The following is a 20,795-nucleotide window of genomic DNA, read 5'->3' as shown; positions in this document are numbered from 1 at the left end:
ATCCTGTGAAGGCTTTTACTGGGACTGTGAAGTCTATAGTCACAGAGTTCAGTTTCTGCCTGTTAAAGAAAGCTGGGATCCCACATGGATTATGTTCCTACTTAGGGATAATACATACCATCACGCTGCAAGGTATTGCATTTTAAGTGCTGTCTTCATTGGCTATTCTGAGTGATGGTACTTGAGGGTAAAGCTAAGATTCAAATATACAACCAATTATTTTTAATACAATCTTTACATAGCATGAAATTTTACGTACTATTTGTACAATAATGATAATTCAAAGTCAATACAAGTAAAGGCTAGATTAAACATCCTCCTCATCTTACTGTTGGATGCACAGCAGCAGAATTCATCTTAAAAGAACACCAAACTTCTTTACCCAGAAAGATGACATGCTGCTTTAGATTGTTACCTCCTTTTGATGCAAGTAGCACTGCAGCTTGGAAGTAGTATAATGCTATTCCATTTAGGAGCATGTATGGTAGCTGCTGAGTCATGACCTGAACCACTGATTGAGCACCTGGGGAAAGGACCTGGTCAGTCCTGGAAGCACAGGTGAAGGCAATTCAGCTGTGTGACTGGAAGGGGTGGAGCCTGGCTGCACCTCTCTTAGCCCCCATTTAAGGGCTGACTGCTACTTGGGAAGAATCTCTTTCTGAAGATCTCTCTCTGGTGGAGCTTTCTTCTGCATACCTGGCATCTTCTGATGCGTGTAAACAATCTTCTTCTCTTCCTTTATAGTTCTTTCTTTTATGCTGTTCATTCTGTTATTATGCTCCTGGTGAAGCATCTTTTCCCACTATATTTATCTGCCCAATTGCTACAGAAGCAAAACCAGTGGTGCAGTTGATGCTGTTAAGGCAAGGTTGAGATAGAGTAAGAACTTTTGTTTTGTTCGTGAGCGTTAGTAGGTAAGAGGAAGAAAGAGTGAGTTGTTCAACACTCCATGATATTTTTCAGCAATCCTGAACTGTAAAAAAAGTGCTTCCTATCTTGGCACCTTACTAAAGGCACTGTTCCTAGGCTATACTGGTGTTTCTGATTTTGAGATGTTCTACTTCGCTGGATGATAAGTCTATACCTGTTTAAATGCAGTTGTTTGTACTGGAGGCTTTACTTCTTTTGCCTATCCGGTTTTACAAAGGGATTTTACTTACTCTGTGTTTATTTCAAAGTATGTGTTTTGTAGTCAATCTTATTTTCAGAAAATTTTCATCTTTCCCAATGGTACAAAAGACAGGAGTTGGTGGAGAGAGTTTAGGGGGTTTTGAATGACTTCTAGAAAGGGGGTGAAGCTCATTTTTGTTTGTTTTTATTATGGTGATGATTCAGGCAGTCCTTGGATTAGGAGCAGGAAAGCAGTCTGCTTGTGTATTGAGCTTAGTGGAATGAATATTTCCTTCATTAAGTGAATCAGGGGGGACTGAGAAATCTAAGCAGTCCTTTACTAGGATGTATATATTCATAAAGGAAATGTTTACCTGGAAATGTCTGTTTTTCTACTGAAAAAAAATCCCAAAACATATCCTCAGGGTTCTTTTCTTATGAAATAATGTTTTTACTTTTATTTTATTATTATTTTTTAATCTCAGTTGAAGAAGTGGGCAAAAACATCCATTATTGGGATTCCTCACAAAATAGATCTAGACATGTGATACAAAAGGTGTTTTTTATAACTGTTCTGTTGTCTTTGAGGAGACTCTGACTCACAGGAAGTACTGCACTAAAGAAAGCTGTGAGGGCCCTACCTGATACAGAAAGCACTGGGAGCCTTTCACATTTCCACACTTAACTTTGTTAGAGTCTTTCATCTTTAGCCAAAGTCTGAAAGCTCTGTTTACGTATCTCTTAAAAATCCTGGGAGGAGAGGTGGGCGTAATTCCAGCATCTTTTCTAATCATATTTTAGTGTAATCTCTAGTAACATCAAAGCATTTGGAGGATGATGACAGAAAAAAAGTCAGCTAAAGTTCAGTCTCTGAGTAGACTGTTTGCCTTTACCTTTGTGTGTGAGGAGTAAGGTAGGGGGGGAAAGAGAGGGGGAGTGAGGGTTGTCAAGCTACTCACTTTGAAAAGTTAGCTCTTCCTGAAATAAAGTCTGTACTTATCTGGATAATGAAGTTTTCCGTGATTATTTGCAATTAAGGTGAGACGGTGCAGTTCATACAGGAATTCAAGGGTGTGACTTTTGTCCTTTCTAATTTAGACACCTGAGCTTTGTTTTTAGAAGTGATGCTTAATTTAACATTGTGGCACTTCTAGACAAATTAAATTAATAGTTAATAAATTACTTCCACTACATCCCTTCTTATTCAAATTCCCTGTTACTGTCTTATAGCCAAGTGCAATTTACATGTTCTCAATTGATTTGCAGAATGAGAAACCACACTAAGATTTTGAGAAACGTGCACAAAATATGTCCAGTTAGAGCTAGAGTACATTATCCCTTGTGTAAAAGCCTTTAGGTGTTGATATAAGTTATTTTCAAGAGGCAACCAGTGAATGCTGAAACTTTAGATTTCCATATTTTTACTCTTCACTTTAAATCATGGTGAATTAAATCCCAAGAATCTGCTTTTTGTAGAACACCTGTTAAGAAATTTATCACTTCTAACTCTTCAACTCCTGTAAAAATATTTTCTTCTTATCATTTTTTTCTGCTTTTTTGGAAGGAACTACCCCTTAATTCATCACTGTTGGTTACTTTGTTGATCACAGTCCAACGAAGAGCTTTCTGACATGAAGTTTTAACTTGTCAACACTTTTTTCATCAGATTCTTCCTCTGCTAGGGTACCTTGACCAGTATCACTGCTAGTGTTCCCAAACATCTGGTTACTTAAAGAAATGTTATTTATCACAGGAGAGGTCTCAGATTGAAGAGAAAGATATGTGAGATGTCCTACTGTTTTGTTTTCTTCCCACTGTGTTATTTGCCAAATTCTGATCATACTGATGGTTGTTAAACTTGCTGTTCTTTTCTGTGTACAAATCTCAGACAGTGGAAAACATCAGGAAAACTTGAGTAAGAATTAGTCTGGATGTGCCAAGAATGACACAATTTACTCTAAAACCCTGTTATTTTATCAATTTGCAGGAAGATACAGTTTTTCAGTGCAGCAGTTTATTCTATTTATTCTATAAAATAGTCCAGAAACTTTGTATGAACACCTTTATCAACTTTTTCTTTCTCTCTTGAATATTATTATCTGTGACTGAAAAATCCATAAAATCTTCCTATAAGTTGTCTGCAATTCCTTTGAAGGTGCCGAAGTACCAGCTATGTAGGAACAAGCTAGTCTTAATCATAAACTGGTGTTACTCATAAATGTGAGCTGAATGTAGTATGTTTTCATTCCTCCTAATTGCTTAAGGAAATTCTTTTCTTCTAATTGTTGACTTTGTGGTTTGATTTCCCTAAAAGTGTAGTAGTAATCTGTTTCACAATTATCATAATTGTGATGGATCAAGACCAAGTAGAATTTAACTTTAGGTGAAATGAAGGACCTTAGAACTTCTAACAAGTGAAATCAACTTTGTCAAAAATAAAAACGATTTTAAAGACCACTTTGTAATCAGTATATGGCTCTTCATCCTTTCTCATGGCACCTCTGTATAATCTAGATGACTCCTTCAGCACACTAACGTCATCAAATATAAGGTGACTCCAAATGTAATGCAAGTTTTTCATGCTTTACAAGAAGCAGTAAAATAATCTGGGTTAAAAATCAAAACTATGATTCAAGGATGTGCTCAAGGCATAACTCCTGTTTCTAGCACCAGGAAAAAAAAGCATGCTATAGCTTGCTTTAGTTTGCTGCACTTGTTTCCCAAGTGTCTTTCATTCCTGCAAATGTTTAGGAGTAATCAGTAATTTGGAACTACTGACATCTCCAACACAAAAGAGCAATAATTATTTATATAAGGTAAAATCAGTGAATTCACATGAACCAAAGCTTTCTGTAACGTCTCAAGTAAATAACTGCCTTTCTGTTTAAGGAATTTTACAGAAATATCCCTTCCTGGTTAGAGGGAAGACAACTTCCTACGTGACATATGGTTTCAGACAAATAACATATTTCATATATTGATGCGTATGTGCATTCTGTGAGTTGCCTGCTATCTTAGGAAATTTAAGAAATTAGGGGATGGCTTAAAATTGTCTTCCCAATTCATTTACAATGTATTTATACTTATATTTTTAAGCTTTAAAGATGATGTAACCCTCAGTAGAGAAGAGTTGCAAGAGATAGCATGGTTTCTGTTCTGTTTACTGTGATTTGAAAACATTTCAGCAAGCTTTGATTACTCTTTAGTGGAATTGTATTGAGTGTGGAGCAACTGTTCAATAATTTGTAGTTTGCAGTGGTTATCTCATTGTGGTCACAAGAATGAGCCAGAATCAAAGAATCAGATTTAGCTTCTGTTTGTTGACCAAACTGTTTGATTTACGTCCAGTTGGCTTTCTTCTAAAACTAGTCCAATCAAACCAAACTACGTAATCAGAGTTTGGCAGTTTCAGGTTTTGAAATAGATATTTATGAAATAACAAGGCAATTTAGTATACTTCCTTTTGCAAATAGCTTTTCCATTTAATTGACCACAAGGAAGCTAAGATCTTCAGCATTCCTTTGAGGAAACGTTTACATTTCAAGCATACAAAAAAGTCAAAGGATAGACCGTGATCCTGCAGCTTCCCTTGCTTGAAGTCAGTGCACACCAAACATATTAGAAAAAGCTTATTAGGAAACTATCACTGATGGATTCTGGAGCCCAGTTTGAGTTTTACTTGTTGCTGTTTAATTAGGCTTCATGTGTCCATATGAACAGTACTTTGAGGTAAACCTCAGAATTAAAGTAACTGAGTCTGAAATTAAGAATGTGCATAACATAGTGTGTATGACTATGTAGCAGATTTTCTTAACTCTCCCTTGTTTAAAAGTGAAAGAAATGGGAAAATATTTCTAAGGGAAAGGTCAATAACTATTTACTCTAAGTTACAGATTCCAGATCCTCTTGAATGTTTGACACAGTTGTTTGAATGTGTATTCACTTGCATGTCCCAGGATTGCTTGTAGTAGATGGAAATGAGGTAATTCAGTAGATTTCACAGTTTATATGTACTTTTGAGGTTCATTTGGACTCAAAAGACCTCAAGTTTTGGTAAAGTGTACACCATTGCTAGTCACTCCACTTCAGTGAAGGAAACAAATATTAAGCTAAGATGGTGCTTTGGGTGCTAATGTTAGTGAGCATAAAAAGTGCTCTAGCACTGAGCAATTGTTTCAACTCTCTTTAGCTGATATGCTGAATCAAAGAAAGATGATGATGTGAAAGTTTGGAAATCTGTTAATTGAATTATACAGGCCTAGTTTAAAAAATATGAACTTTTTTCTTTCTAGTCCTATGTGAGTTAATGAGGAAGAGTTTGATTCCTGGAAAGCTGTACTTAACCCTTACCAGATAAAATTCATAAACTAAAATTTATTAGTGTCTTTTGTTTTTCATATATAAGTAGATCATACCAGCTTGTTCCAATATCCATCTCATTATTAATCTGGGCTTTCTAGGACATAGGCCAATCTTAGTCAGGGGTAAATGCATAATGCTTGATAAGGCAGAGTGCTTGAAGACGCAGATTTTTGAAAGAATAATTTTCTTCATTAGACAGCTGAAAGCAAAACAAACAGCCTCAGAGCCAGTCTGGAAAATTTTCAAGCCCAACAGCACAGCTCCCCATTATCATCAGAATCAGTATTGAAAGAAGTGGCTCTGTGGCTTGGACAGCAACACATTTTAATGCTGTGAAGGAGCTTTGAGTGTGAAAGCTGGTCTCTGGCTTTCACTCTATAAGTGTAGCTGCTGGGCATCTGTCCAGACATTTAATTCAAGAACTGGCCTTCCGTCTGTTTCAGGTGGGGAGCTCTAAAGCCTTAGTTGGCACAGAATTTATGCAGTCCCAGCAAGCAACAAAGAATTCCTGTTGTCTTGACTTTTTGCCTTTGAATAGCAGTTTAAACACATCTCCCATTAAAGAACCTTCTGTTCATTCTTCCTACCACAGTGATATGCTATTGAATCAACAGAAATGGTGACATCACTTGGTGAGTTAAAGGTACTCAGCACCAAACCAGTCAGGAAATGGTTGACCTATTGCAGAATGAGGCCCCTAATTGCAAACATATGTGTAGTGTTCTGCTTCATTTCTGCTACTAATCTCCTATTTCAGTGGTAAATTGTGTTTTTCCCCTCAGTAATCCACTTCAGACTTTAAATATGCTCCAAGAATGATTATGACTTTTGTAGAACATGGGCCGAGGTTCCACATTGAATCTGAGACACAATTTGCATTGTAAGAATGTGGCAGGAACTGTTAATGTCTGTCATGTAACATGCTATTGTTGATAAATATATCAATAAGGATCAATAGATTAAAAAAAAAAACAACATTTTTATGCTATCTTACAGAGCAATGGTTCTGGCAGTATAGTGAACTGCAAATGGCTTCTTAGGAATTACTATCCAGAAAGTAAGCTTCATATTAGTTAGACATAACATTCTTGATTAAAATTCTGAGTCAAATGACTGTCAAATTGTTGGTACTTTCACAGGATAGTTTCTAAGAAACAAGGCTACACAGTTTGCAAATCATTTGCAAACTGATTTTCAAAGGTACGTTTAGAATATCTACTATGGAAACTGGAAACATGATGTTGTTGAATGATGTGAATGTGAAAGTGTGTAATACATTCTTATTTTGCTGTAGCAAGGTAGGTAGTTAGTAAAATCTTACTGTATTAGTTTCAGCTTCACAAACATGTATCTTGGAGCAGCCAACGAAAGTTCTGTCTCTATTTTTTTGTCTTCCTCCCATATTGACCCAATCTCTTACACACTATGATATCTGGCATAACCCTGGTAGTCTGAGTACTTTTAGCTGTGTTGCTCCTAGTACAATTTCTAGTGTGATATTTAAAGGATACACACAGGTTTTCTAAAGAGCATGTGATACAAAATACTGCATAAAAATATTGTTGTGAATCCTTTCACTGACACTGATTCTTTGAGCTCCTGTTGGAAGCTGTTAGGAGGTCTAAAGTTCTAGATTCTTTCTTCTGTGACTACATGTTCTGTTGATAAAGAAATTTCAGAAGAAATTTCAGTGTAGCCCATGCTGCCTGCTTGGGAAATGAAATGCTTGCAGTTGATGGCATTACATATTTTATCTTGCTATTGCTTTATTAAATCATCTTCAGGGCTACTTTGAGCCAGATCATGTTCATAAATCTACGGAATTATTGTGTAAATGGGAAAATAAGTGGTGGGAACAAAACCTGTCTTATGGAGCAATCATCCTATTTTCATTCAAAAAAAAAAAAAAAAAGCTGAAGCTGTCAAGGAAGAAAAATATGGAGAATGTATAAAAATTGTTTCTAGGCAGAATGTTTTTTTTTAGGAGAGTTCATCTGTTTTCTTAAATGATTCTACAAGGGACAGCTGTAGACATGTAGGGGAACAAAATATTTCTGAATGTAATTAAAACCATTGCTTTGACAACCTTTTCTTTAGGAAAATAGAAAATGTTTCAAAGGAACCTTCCAATTTATTTTTCTTTTTGTAGCTGTGAGTCTTGTCAGTTCTTACCACTGCAAGTAAACAGGGTAGCTCATAACATGTTTGTCATCTTTAAGTTTTCCCAGAAGAAAGGTCTGCCTGGTCTCTGCCTGTTATTCTCTGAATTGTTTATCTGTCAGAGTGAAATGACTTCATTCAGCTGACATTTCAAATTAAGTATTGTGTCCAGTTACCTGACAAGTATTAGATTAATTATTTTCCAGTGTGCAGTGTTTACTTCATATGTCTGTCTCTTGCCCTTGAAAAAGTTTTAGTTTGGGAACTCAGTATATGAAAGCGTTACCCTGGCCATTCACTTCATTACAGTCATCTAGCACTAAACGCACAGAATGGCTGATTTTTCTTCCATAGTAGTTGTATTTTGTACTGTGAGTGATCACTAAGTTTCACATTTAATCTCTAATGTAACTTGCAGAATTTTTCAAAATGATCTACTTTAAAAACAAAATTGGAAGATAGGACGAGGCCAGCCTTGTAAGTGCCTTCAGCTAAGCTTTCTGTGCTATTCTGCCCTTACAAATATTCTGTCTTCTATAAGGGACTTTTGCTGTTACCCAGCTGCTTACAAGCTGTGGTCCAAAGTAATCTGACTTGTATTGCCTTGGATTACAGTGTGAGTAAAATTCCTTTTGCTGCCTCTTTCAAGTTGTCTGTGGCAGAGGCTTCAATTTTTTCACCTTGATTATAAGCCCATATGTTATTCTAAATAAATTTTCAGATAAAAATATTGAATGTGTATTTGTCTGATAGCTATTAGAGAATTATACAAGTAAGTATATAACTATTACTGGAATTCAGTACTGTCAGATAATGTTCTGCTTGCATATTTGTTCTACAACAGCATAAGAATTCTTAATTTAAATACAAGATCTTCCAGTGTTTCAGTGCTTTAAAGTGCTAGGAGTGAAAAATCAGATTTTTAAAATTTAACCTATTTATTTATTTTTACACATAGGTTAGCAAGTTAAAAATTCTTTTTAAGTCCTGCAGTCTCATTTTGGTTCAAAACAAAACTGGCATAATTGGCACAAACATTAAATAAGTCCTGCTAGCCTTTCTGGGTTGGTATTAAATACTGAGAGTGTTCAGCATTCCTACAGTATCCTTCACTCCAGAGACCTTGATAAAAGGGATGATTACACACAATGAGGTCTTGAATTTAGCAGCTACTGAGGTCTTTGATAGCAGAGAGTGGATTTTTTTAATAGGGCTAAGATTAGCTCTTGCAGCAAATACAGCTCTTCTTTACTGACTGAATAACCAGGAATCTAAAACACAAAGTATAACCAAGATGCCAAAAGCCATAAAATATAGAAAGACTGAATTTACTGCATATCTTTTAATGGCACTGCCCAATGTAATATATCTTATCCTGGGTTGTTTTCAGTGTCAAAGCAGGCTTGCTTGGAAAAATACATCTTGTGAGTTAAAACTCTTGATATGTTTAAGTTCTGCTTATTAGCTGTTATATTCAAATTAATGTCCAGACTACAAACCAACAACATGCAGTTCTGGAAATGAAATGGTCAGACTAAGAAGAGATATTTGAAATAGAAACAAACTGGATCTAGCAGAATCAATGTTAAAGTTCAGCTTTCCTAAAGGGAAGATGGAAGGTTCAATGACCTTCCATGCAGCTACTGGAACTTTGTGCATGTGCATGGTCCAGGTCCACGCAGATCTGGGCTGAAATTTTCCATTATGGATCTTGCCTAGTTTCCCCACATGTGAAACTGGACAGAACCAAACTAAATACAGTTCTGTCTAGGAGGCTTCTACAACACTTTGGAGCATAGATTATATTTTATCTGAAAGTGATTCAAATTCAGACAGCTGTGCATAGCTGCTCCCCTGACTATTCCTGAGAGAGTAATAAAAATGAGAGGAGTCCTTTATAAATTACTACTGCATACAGTTAATAAATCTCAGGCCACAACAGTAAGAGAGAGTATGTATTTTAGTAGCTATGAGCTGAGGAGCACGAGTCAGAGAACCGTGTCCAGAGCGGAGCAGTAAACATCTTTATTACAGCTGAGTCTCATTCAGTGATAGTTGATGTATGGCCACAGAAGTTGTTTTGAAGACAGCAAGTGCTGGACAGGAGCTGGGAACTGTCCTCGGCTATTATCAAGGAATTCCCTGGCTGCTTGAATTGAGTAAACAACTGTTACAGATGAACTGCAAGGCCATAGCCTCTATGCTACCTCAAGGCTGATGGAATTCAGAGCCTCCAATGTCTGCAGTGCAGATCTGCTGCGGCTGGCAGTGGTTGAATTGGGATGGCTGACAAGTTACAGAGTCTTAGCATTACATCAATATATCCTTTCCTATAACCTCTGTGCAGAATATTGTACCTACTTTTTTTTTTTTCTTTCTGCTGTTACCCTTGCCTTAGCACTACAAACTACAAAACAACCCTAAGTGGTGAAAGGCCTCACTTTAAGCTTTGGGAATGAGCCCCTGCATTTTGATAGAGACAAATTACAACAAATCTACAGTAATAAAAACTTTTGAAGAAGCTTTTCTAGTCCTTTTATCAACTAAACCTTATAGTGGTGTCAAAGACAAGTGGCTAGTAAATCTATACCGTGACCTGGAAATTGCACCTGTGAATGCATTTCAGCATTTCTTGTTCTTCTGCAGATGCTGCTGTTCAATCTAGAAGCAATGCTGGCTACATTGCTTATATTTGATGTTTGTGTTTATAAGAAAAAATCATATTTTATTTGTTTGTATTTTATTTTTTCAAATTAGTAGCAAGTCACTTTAACAGATTGGAGTGTCATCTTCATTTGTCAGCTACAAGCAGTTGGTGCTTGAGGGAAACATTGCTTCCTTCGCTGTCTGGTATTTCCTAGATTGACTTAGGCTGGGAGGCCGCAATACGGGATGAAACAACAAACCTTTACTTTCTTTTAAGAGAATGTTTCCATGTTTCATGTTAGGCTTATGTCTAAGTGTAATTATTTTGGCAGAGGATCTTTTAAAGGAAATGTAAGAAATTATGCTGCTTTTTCCAGAATAATAATAATAAGGGGCAGGATATTTATAACTATACTGTATTTTTTATATAATTAAAAAACTAATATTTTAAAACTGGATTTTAAGCATAACCTGGATTAGAAGATGACAATGTATTTTTTAGAAAGAGAAAGCAAATAAACCACTAAACCAGCAATACAAATAGGAAAGCAGAAACAATAGCCCTGACAGCACTCTGCTTGTATATTTTGAGGGTCTTATGGCCTCCTCAGCATGCCTTTTTGGAAGGCAGCTGAAGACCTTGTCACTTTCAAGCATTTGTCCTTTTGCCCAGAGATACTACAGAGCAGTCAAGAACTTGCTTCAAGACAGCCACTGAGCCAGTATGTCCTGTCTGGTGCTGATAATGTTGTTATAGCTAGTCTGTACTGCCCTGGGTTGGTGTGACTTTTTTTTTTTTTACTCCAGAACTGGATTTTTTCAGTCTCAAATCTGATTGCTTTAGCAGAGTTTATTTTGTGAGACTGGCATCTTAATGCCTCTTTTGGGCAGCAGAATTTTCACTTTCTACAGACTGAAGCTACTTTCAAAACTTCAAATGTCTTTTCCTAACCATTGTGTACTGGTTGACTTGCAATGTGATCACCCAAGTACAATATATTTTCTGTCTCTTGCTAAATCTCAAAGTGCATTGCAAACTATAGATTCTTTCCTCTTCTGCTTAAAACTCTGCTTTACTAAAATGTTTAAAAATGTTTAGAGAAGCAGAGGAAGGCAGGGCAGATAGTTTTGAGTACACCACAAAATTATACATACAACACTGTCATGTAAAACATATCTTTGATAAAGCATATGAATGCAAATACGTATCTTAGCACAAGCCATTTGGCAATACTTTTCATAAATATATCTATGGAATTTCTGAGATTTTTTTCCTTTTGGACAGCATTATTTACAATCTGTAAATAATTTGTGTACGCTTCCAAGATTCTAGTTTTTAATTCTTTCAAAGGTCATTCTTCTGTTGTAAGTTGAGATCAATATTGTACATTCAGGGGAAATGCTTGGCAAAATATTGGAATTGCAATCCACTGTCATCCCTGAAAGGAGAATTTTTCCTCACCTGAAAACCTGCCAGCATCACTGAAGGAGAATTAATATTCTAAGATAATGTAACTTGTACCTGTACCTATAGGTTTTCTTCCATAGTTAAATTTAATTTTAACTGAATTTTAACAATGCTTAGAGTCTTAGATGCTTTTCTCTGCATCCATCAACCTCAAAGTCAATTAGCTTGTATAGAGTTGTAGTACCCGTGAAATTAGTGGTATTCCTGTTGTTAGGAATGCCACTCTTCTATGTATCAGTAGGTGATTATGCTCTTGCTAAGTCTCTTTTTGTGACAGCAATCTTTATTTACTACCCAGCATGAGCTGGGTAGTAAAAAATACCTACTGGGAAATGCTCTCTGCCGTCTCCCTCCTTGAGAATTCAGCATTGTTATGAATCCAACTGGGAAGAAGTGGTAGGGGAAATGTTAACAGAAACCAGACAATAGATTTAGAGTTGTTATGAAATTCAGCTTCTATTCAGACAGCTCTCAGAAAAATAAATAAAAACTGGGGGGAAAAACCCTCCCAGTTGCTATAACTGCAATAACTGCAGTTTGTAGGGGAACAGTGTTTACTGGATTTTTTGCTGCCAGGCAGAGGAGCCACAGAAAGCATATGTCAGAATCATATCCACATATAAATACTGCTTTCGCTATTGGAACTGCACTGGAAGTTTTCAGCTGAAAAAGCTTGAAGTTCAAAGGGCTTGGGGGTTACTGGTAGATGGCAGCCTAGATGTGAGCCTCCACTGTGCCCTTGCAGCCCAGAAAGGCAACCATATTCTGGGCTGCAGTTGATGTGTGAGGGATGCTGTCCAGAGAGACCTAGGCAGTGTCCAGCAGTGGGCCTAGGTGAAACTCATGAGGTTAAATGGTTTAATATATCTGCAAGGTCTTGCACCTGGGTTGCAGCAAGCCCCCACTACCAGTACAAGCCAGGGGACAAAAGGATAGAGTATAGCCTTGCCAAAAAGAACTTGGGGATATTGGTGGATGGATGGCAAAGTTGATATGAGCCAGCAAAATGCTCTTGCAGCCCAGAAGGCCAACTATATCCTGAGCTGTATCAAAAGGAGTGTGGCCAACAGGGTGAGGGAGTTGATCCTACTCCTCTACTCTGTGCTGGTGAGATCTCACCTGGAGCACTGCACGCAGGTGAGAAGTCCTCAGTACAGGAGAGATATGGACCTGTTGAATCACATCTAGAGGAGGGCCACAAAACTCGAAGGGATGGAACACCTCTCCTATGAGGTCAGGCTGGCACAGCTAGAGCTGTTCAACCTGGAGTTGAACATTATTTAGTAGCCTTTCAGTATCTAAAGAGGGCCTATATACAGAGTCTGTTGTAATAGGATTAGGGGAAATGGTTTCAGACTAAAGAGAGGACATTTAGATTAGATATAAATATATATATATTTTATGATAAGGGTGGTGAGGCATAAGAGCAGGTTGCCCAAAGAGATGGTGGAAGCCCTATCCCTGGAGACATTCAAGACTGGAGAGAACTGTGCTGTCAGCAACCTGTTGCAGCTGTAGATATCCCTGTTCAGGGGATATTGGAGTAGAGGGGAGTTGGAGTAGAGGACCTTCAAATGTGCCTTGTAACTCAACTTTACAATTCTGTAGAGTGCATTGAAGTCGGTGGAAGTTTTCCTAAGGAGTTCAGCATTTTTAAACTACTCCATAGCATTTCTAGTTTCAGCCAAACAGCTAATAATTCATTAATACACGGTTCTCACTCAGCAAGTGGACCAGACCAGCTGGGGAGGGGTGGAGCTGCTGCCTTTATGGCAGGTCAGCAGGGGGTGAAGTGGAGCCAGGACAGGTGGCCTGAATTAGGCAATTAGACCGGCCATGAACCATCATACCGAAGGCCATAGAGCTGTGAGGGAGTTGGCCTCGGGGTAACAATGTGGGTTGCTCATAGATGAGCAGAGGGAGGTTTTGTGTTGCTGGTGGAGCGTCTAATGGCTGCTGTGCATCGGTCGGCAAGTGGTGAGTAATTGCATTGTGATTGTATGTATTATTGCCATTGTTTATTTTTTCTTTTTTTGTTTCAGTAGTGTTTTAATCTTAATGCACAAGTTCTGTTTTATTTCTAGTTCCCTCTCTTATCCTTCCTGAGGGGGAGTGAGTAACTGGCTGTGCAGTGCTGAGCTGCTGTTGAGTTTAACTACAAACACCACGGACATGAAGGGTCCTTCTAATACTTCCTAATTGTCTTACTTAGAGAGGTTGATGTGTTTGACTTCTAAGAGCCATGTGGTTCATTAACAAGGCTGTTAGTAACTTCTTTCATAAAGATATATTTGCTGGGGCCTACCTATAGAAGGGCAAACAATGCCGGTAGTTTAGCTGTGGCTTGCAGTTCAGCCTGCGTGTTCTTTGTAACCTTGAAGGAGTTGATGAGGAGTGGCAACTGAAGTTAAGGTAATTATCCTGACCGTTAATTAGTAGTAGTTTCTACACAGTTCTGTGCTGTTCTCTTGTACTGCTTTCTGTAGAGATTCTGAAAGCTTCTTTTTCATTCTGGGCAATGAGAAAAGGACTTGTATTTTCAAATGAGGTTTTCATGTAGCACAAATTGCTAAGGAGCAGAGAGCATTCTGCAAATATAGTTTTCACCTGAGTACAAAATCACTGGGAAAGTGAAACCTTACTAAAAGCATCTAGAATTGCAGTTCAACTTATTAAGAAAATAGTGCAACATCTTAAGATGCGTAGCATTTCACTACATAAAGATGATAAAAGACAAGTTTCCAGTAGTGAGCGCTCTACTAGGGGATGCGATTACTGAGGATTAACTTTGTAAGTCCACATATACAGACTCTTCTTGCTGATGATGGAGTGGTGAAATAGATTGTTTGGACAATAAGAACAATGAACCTGTGGCAGGACTTAAGGACAAGTCAGCAACTATTGCTGAGAGCTGTTGGTTGCCAAAGCTCTGCTATCTGTTCACACATACAGGTACTCAAACTTTCTTGCCATGTCTGCCTAAAGGAAATCCTCACCTTCATGCATGTCTGGAATGATTTGTCAGGGGGATGCATGAACAAATGTAGATTTATGACCAAAATATTGGATCAGGGAAGATGGTACAAAATGATTCTTGGAGTTTTTAAGGTTCATATATTTAAAGATTAATAAAAGCCAGATGTGAGAGCTTGAGAATGTAAAAAATCCTACCTTTTTGCTCTTAGCTAAAGGCAAAGGGTATGTTTCATTTAAACAACTTGTCTTTTGAAATTGTGAACAATTCAAATTTGAAGTATAATATAGTCAATGGAGTGTTTCTATCTATAACATTGTTTTACATTCTTATAAGCATGGAAGACTGAATGTGACCATAAAAACAGTCTGCCAGTGGGCTGCTTGGGCCTGAACTTTGCTTGCAGTATGCTCTAGGGAACATAATGACACATGGTGACCTCAGTTACAGAAAAACATAGAATGCATTTTTTTCGAAACAAGGAATAACAGTAGCTTTGCTGTCAGTTTCTATAAATCTGGGAACAGAAGCTGTGAACCAGAAATCTAATAAGCCATAAAGTGCATGCTCTTTGTTATTCAATTTTAAATATCCACTTAATTTTTCTTTCTGGCAAAACTGACTTGAACTTTCTATAGGCATCTGTTTCTGTGCTATATCACTTCTCGTCAGTGTGAACACTAAATTAGAGGTATAAGCTGCTGCCTCACAGTTTATGATGAATTAAGGAGAAAACAGAATCCAAAATCTGAGATCATAATCCATTGTTAACAAAATCTTAAAGTAAAATTGAATCCAATTTTATAAGAATAATTTCTTAAATATAAGCTTGTTTGGATTATCTGCTTTTGATTTTTAGTGCTTTTATTTAAAGTCAGGGAAGAAGTTGGACTCTGGATTTTAAAAAGTCTTAGTCTGTGTCTGATGATTGTCACTGACCTAGCCCAGAGTGGAATGTCAGTTCAGATACTTCAGTCAGGTTTCTCTCGTGAGGTTCAGAAAGCTGTCTCATAAATCTGTAGTTCATGCCTTTCACATCCGGAGTCCAGCTTAGATAGAATTTGCTCCTGAAGAAGTTAGGGAAACAAAACACATTGTGTAACAGGATTTGGTTTGCTTTCAGTGTTTGAGCTGTTAGTCGTTTCTTAAAAATAAGCTTGTGGACTTATAGTTAAGAATTCCAGTTTTATTTTTAACAGTAGGGGTTGCTGTAGGAAAAGAGAACAATAAAGTATTGATACCAAAGCATGCAAATGAGTTCACAGAAACACTGTATTAGTGAAGTAAAAGGGCAGCCAGAGTATTTTGCACAGAAAAGGTTTACAAAGGACCCATTGTACTTTCAGTGATTTTTATAACCTGAGGCTATTACTTTTTCCAGTTAGTAGTGATTAATTGCTTAGTAAAAATCAGAAAATCTTGCTTTTTGATTTTTTTCTGTCTGATTATAATATTGCCATCCAGAGAGACCTAGGCAAGTTTGAGCAATGGGCCCAGGTGAACCTCGTGAGGCTAAACAGATCCATGTGCAAGGTCTTGCACCTGTGTTGTAGCAACCTCCATTGTTAGTACAAGCTGGGGGAATGAAATAATTGAGCATAGCCCAGCTGAAATGGAACTGGGGGTACTGGTGGATGGCCAGCTGGATGGCCAGTAATGTGCCCTTGCAGCCCAGAAGGCCAACCATATTCTGGCTGCATCAAAAGAAGTTTCGATATCTAAAGGGGGATGGAGAGGGTATATGAAATGGGAATAGACACCTTCATAGGATCTGTTGTGATTGTACAAGGAGGGATTTAGTTTGGATATATGAAAGAACTTTTTGACAGTAAGGATGGTGAGGCACTGGAACAAGTTGCCCAGAGAGATGGTGGAAGCCCTATCTCTGGAGGCATCCAAAGTCAGGCTGGATGGAGCTCTGAGCAACCTGATCTAGCTGTAGATATCCCTGTTCATTGCAGGGAAGTTGATGACTTTTTTTTAAAGGTCCCCTCCAACTCAGATGACTCTGTGAAAGTTAATAATGAAAGTGTAGCCTTTCAATTCTTATTACAGTTTACATTCTTATTCTCTCTGTACAACAACTGAATCATAGACTCTTATGCACCTCTATCTGAACTGGCTAGTATTTCAAGCTATGTATGCAGCTCAGAGCAAAGGATGCATTTTATGATAAGTATTTGTGGGATGCTACTCTCCCTTGTGTCTAGATATCGGGGAAAAGTGAGAAATTCCCTTTCCCGGACTTGTTTGGCATGATTTGCTAGGTAGATATGACTCAGTGATGTCAAAATTTTCTAATATTCTGGTTTCAATTGTTCATTTTCTTTATGGTAGCTCCAGACCCTGATTAGAAAGCCCTCTAATGTGTGTTTACTGTACACACGAAGATTTGTCCCGTAGGTGTCTGCCCCTGCTATTGATAGCACTAGTACTGAGATTAAATACTACAGCATTCAAGGAGCAGACAGCATGGGGGGGGGGGGGGAACAGCACATGTTATACTTGGGATTGAGGAATTGCTAGGCGGAAGCAGCTTTAGTTTGACCAGGAGGGGAGAGAAGACAGTTGCACTAGTATCTAGTGGGACCTGGTGGGAGGGTGTGGTCTGCTTCAGCCAGTGCTGGCAAGGGGAGCTGGCCCCTCTTGTAATCTGGGCTTTTGCTCTCAGCAAAATGGTAGGCCAGAACTTCAGAGGAGAAAAAACTGTTGCCTTCTGGTGTTTAGCAGGTCTGGATGACGTATATGGAAGCATAATGCCTGTAGAGGAGTACTCTGTGAGCGAGCACACGCTGACAGTCTGCTGAAAGCTCAGAGATTAGTGTTTCTTTCTAGGTGGTGCTCAGTTTATAGGATCAGTGGTCTTGCAGCTCTCTGTGCTATTTGCAGACAGCTGGTTCCTTTCTTATTTGGTCTGGGAGGTGTATAGGAGTAAGGTCTAAGCTGTTATTTCTTACCTAATAAGTTTGTAATACTCTCAGGAATGAGAGCTCCCAGTTTGCTGAGCATAAATAACTCACTGCAGTATAAAACTTGATAGAAAAAGCAATGATTTGAAGTCAGCCAAAATGCCTTATAAGGTCACAACTGTAAGTACTGCCTACTCCCAGATTTGAGTCCTAGATCCATCTGAATATGCTGGGCTGGAGCAATGACTCAGGCTACAGATTCCATGGATTTCATCAAGATAATAAAAGTTCAGGAATATAGCAGCAAGATACTTTTTTTGATTATAAAATTGGAGATGTAATTAGTAATATCTGCTGGGGAATAGTTAGAGATGAAGTGAAAATTATGACATGGTTAAGTCATTTGAAGGTCTGCTTTATGAAATGGGAGTTCTTATGATGGTGACAAATTACTAATACGGTGTCATTTTATCCCATTCCTAAAAAAGAGTTTGAGTTATCCTCATATATGGTGCAAAGTTGACACGTGTTGTTCAGGATTCAGGATAAGTAAACAAAAATAAATGAATTATTTCATTGTTGTATGAAAGTACTTTTCAGTTTTCCCTAACTCATCCTATTCACATTAGAGGAGTGTGCAAGCACAGTTGAGTTACAAATGTCTTTTTTCATGTATTTGGTGTAACTGATCTTGAGATGTCTGATACTGGTGAATATTTATTATTGCAATTTATTCTGGCAATAGTAAGACTCATAATTTACAGGAAAGCAATGAGAGCCAAGTCCCAACCCAGAGCAAATGGTACTACTGCTGGTGCAATGAAAGATCCCACCGGTTAAAATTCTCATAGTATTGATAGCAGAAGGGATCAACAGGTATTGCAATACTAGTAAGCATTAAGGGTTGAAGGTATGATGGAGCCTTCTAACTAGAACTGAATTTTTACTGTAATCACTCAAGGGTCTGTTCTCACAGGAGTATTTGGTACCCATGTGGAAATGAGACTTCCCTCCGTCATGTTGGTGGAATATGCAACTCCCATGCATCCCATGCTCTTCACAACACCCCCATGTTGCCACTGATTGCATGCAGGCAGCAGCACTTTGCTAAGCAGAGGAGTGCTTCCAGCTCGCTCGTGTGCTCGCTCTCTCTCTATCTCGTAAGCATCCTATTTATTCTCTTTGTCTCGCTGTGCCTAACTCTCTTGCTTATTTCATTATTATAACATCTTAATATTATTTGATTATATAATATTCCTTTATATAATTTTCATTGATTATACAGAGACCTGAGGAAGTCAAAACATAATACAGAAAGAAGTGTAAGATTAGCATCACAGATTAGTTGTGAACATTAGCATCTCACAGGTTTGACTTGATTTTTTTAATGTACTTTTTATATACTGCTTCTGCTTTATGCACTTTTTATATACTGCTTCTGCTTTATGCATAGGCTGTACTTCACAGAGTCTGAATTTGCAAAGTGTGTAGGAGGAGTAAGAGTCTTTGTTATGTGGGACATGTAAGAATTATTTTCAAATGAAGGAGTAGAGTATTTTTTTTCTGTTTACTAAATTCATGCAGCTCTGATATGATTATTTTGATCACGTGACAAGATGTAATATGGCATGAAGCCTAATAGAGCTGACATTATCAGCCCAAAGTGAGGGGCCTTGCTCCGGTGAGTTTTCTCCTGATACATTTTGAAATACTGCACACAGAAACAATGTTTTGTACGTATTTTGTTACATATTAGCTTTTGCTTGGAGCTTGGTGGCTTTTTTTCCCCCTGCACTGCAGTGGAGTTGTGCCTCTTGTCAAACTTCAGGTTATTTTCAAGCTCAGCTAAACCCAAATATCTATATCGCATCTTCTTTGGTTTAAGCATGGAGACCTGAGAAATACTTTTGGATGCTGCAGCATCAGGTGCCTCCTACCATCACAGGCTCTCCTAAGCAGAGTTCTTCAATGAGAATTTTGGGACTCAGCCAAGAGACACAAGGTATGATCACAGGTGACTCACCATGGCAGGCACTGTCCCTTGCTCTTGGCTTCAGGACCTCACATATGTTCTGTCTGTTCTAGATCTCAAAACAGACCATGCCCAGGAGGAAAGATGAGACAGAATTTTATCACACACAGTTTTTGATGATGAGCAAAGATGTTTCCATGCTCTGCCTGATTTTAAAAGAATAAAACGCATGTGCTGTGGCCTTCAATATATAGCTGAAAAAGGTTGCTCAAGATTTTACTCAGTATCTGCTGTTCTATTCTGAATGAGTCCTGTAATTACTTGCATTAGATTTTGCTTGTAACTATTTACCTAATTAGTCTTTCTAACACATCTTAATCACTGTGTTTGAAGATGCAGCTTAATTTTCTGGAGTTGGAAGGAGCTGTATTTGATAACAACTCAGGTCCAGATTGTGAAAAGCATTTTTCTTGCTTTATTTAACTTGAACGAGATAAATAGATGGGAGAAGTATTTATTCAAATGCTGTGGACAGAAAAAATCGTTGAGTTGATGGTGTTCTGCTCTTTAGTGTAGGCTGATACAACTTGCTACTGTCCATTTTCCAACATAATGATACATTGTGGAGGTGTCTTGAGTGGATGGGGGGAGTGAGGAGTGGTCTTGGAGAGTAAATTAAAGTGGCTGGATCATATTCAGGAGAAAGAGGAGCAGATCTGTGAGGAGACCAGTGACTACCTCAACCCTGGCTGTTGTACTGCTGACTCAATCTCTCAAACACGTGATATGTAGCCTTCTTCAAGTTGAACCAAAAAGAGGCAAAATGGCTGAGAGATTTTTTTGTTATAAAATGTATTAAATATGATGTTAAAGGGCTTACTCCTTTTTTCTGTTCTTGATAATAGCAATTTGTGAATGTTGAAAGAACCATTTTTAGTTAATTTTATTCTGTCTCTGTGCAATTCTGACTAGTCAGACAAATTTATAACAGGTATTTAAATTTCTTCCATACAAGGTCTGAATTCCTTTGAAATTAAATGATATAAAAATATGAAAATAGTTTACAGTTGAATCATTCTCATTTTTTTTAATATAGGTTTATTCAGCAAATTGGCTACCGGTTAAGGGTGATGGTTTCCATACTGTGATTTGTGGCATATTTAAAACAGATGGAAGCATCTCAAAGCCTGCTTT

At 37.8% G+C, this 20,795-nt stretch overlaps 1 long non-coding RNA gene across 2 annotated transcripts; it reads left to right on the top strand.

Annotated features, from left to right (window-relative positions):
- The first annotated feature begins 13,572 nt into the window (after positions 1 to 13,572).
- On the top strand, positions 13,573 to 20,573 carry LOC149917826 (uncharacterized). 2 transcript variants are annotated; one of them, XR_016467270.1, is made up of 3 exons: positions 13,573 to 13,723; positions 19,515 to 19,631; positions 19,715 to 20,573. It is a non-coding gene; the product is annotated as an uncharacterized LOC149917826 (long non-coding RNA). The 2 variants fall into 2 exon arrangements; XR_016467269.1 differs by lacking the exon at positions 13,573 to 13,723 and adding an exon at positions 18,702 to 18,789.
- Positions 20,574 to 20,795: the final 222 nt, after the last annotated feature.

Source organism: Phasianus colchicus, chromosome 5 (assembly GCF_987193195.1).
Source record: "Phasianus colchicus chromosome 5, bPhaCol1.hap1.1, whole genome shotgun sequence".
Classification (NCBI taxonomy): domain Eukaryota; kingdom Metazoa; phylum Chordata; class Aves; order Galliformes; family Phasianidae; genus Phasianus; species Phasianus colchicus.
Note: the sequence above shows the minus strand (reverse complement) of the source record. Positions and strands in the feature narration are given on the sequence as shown.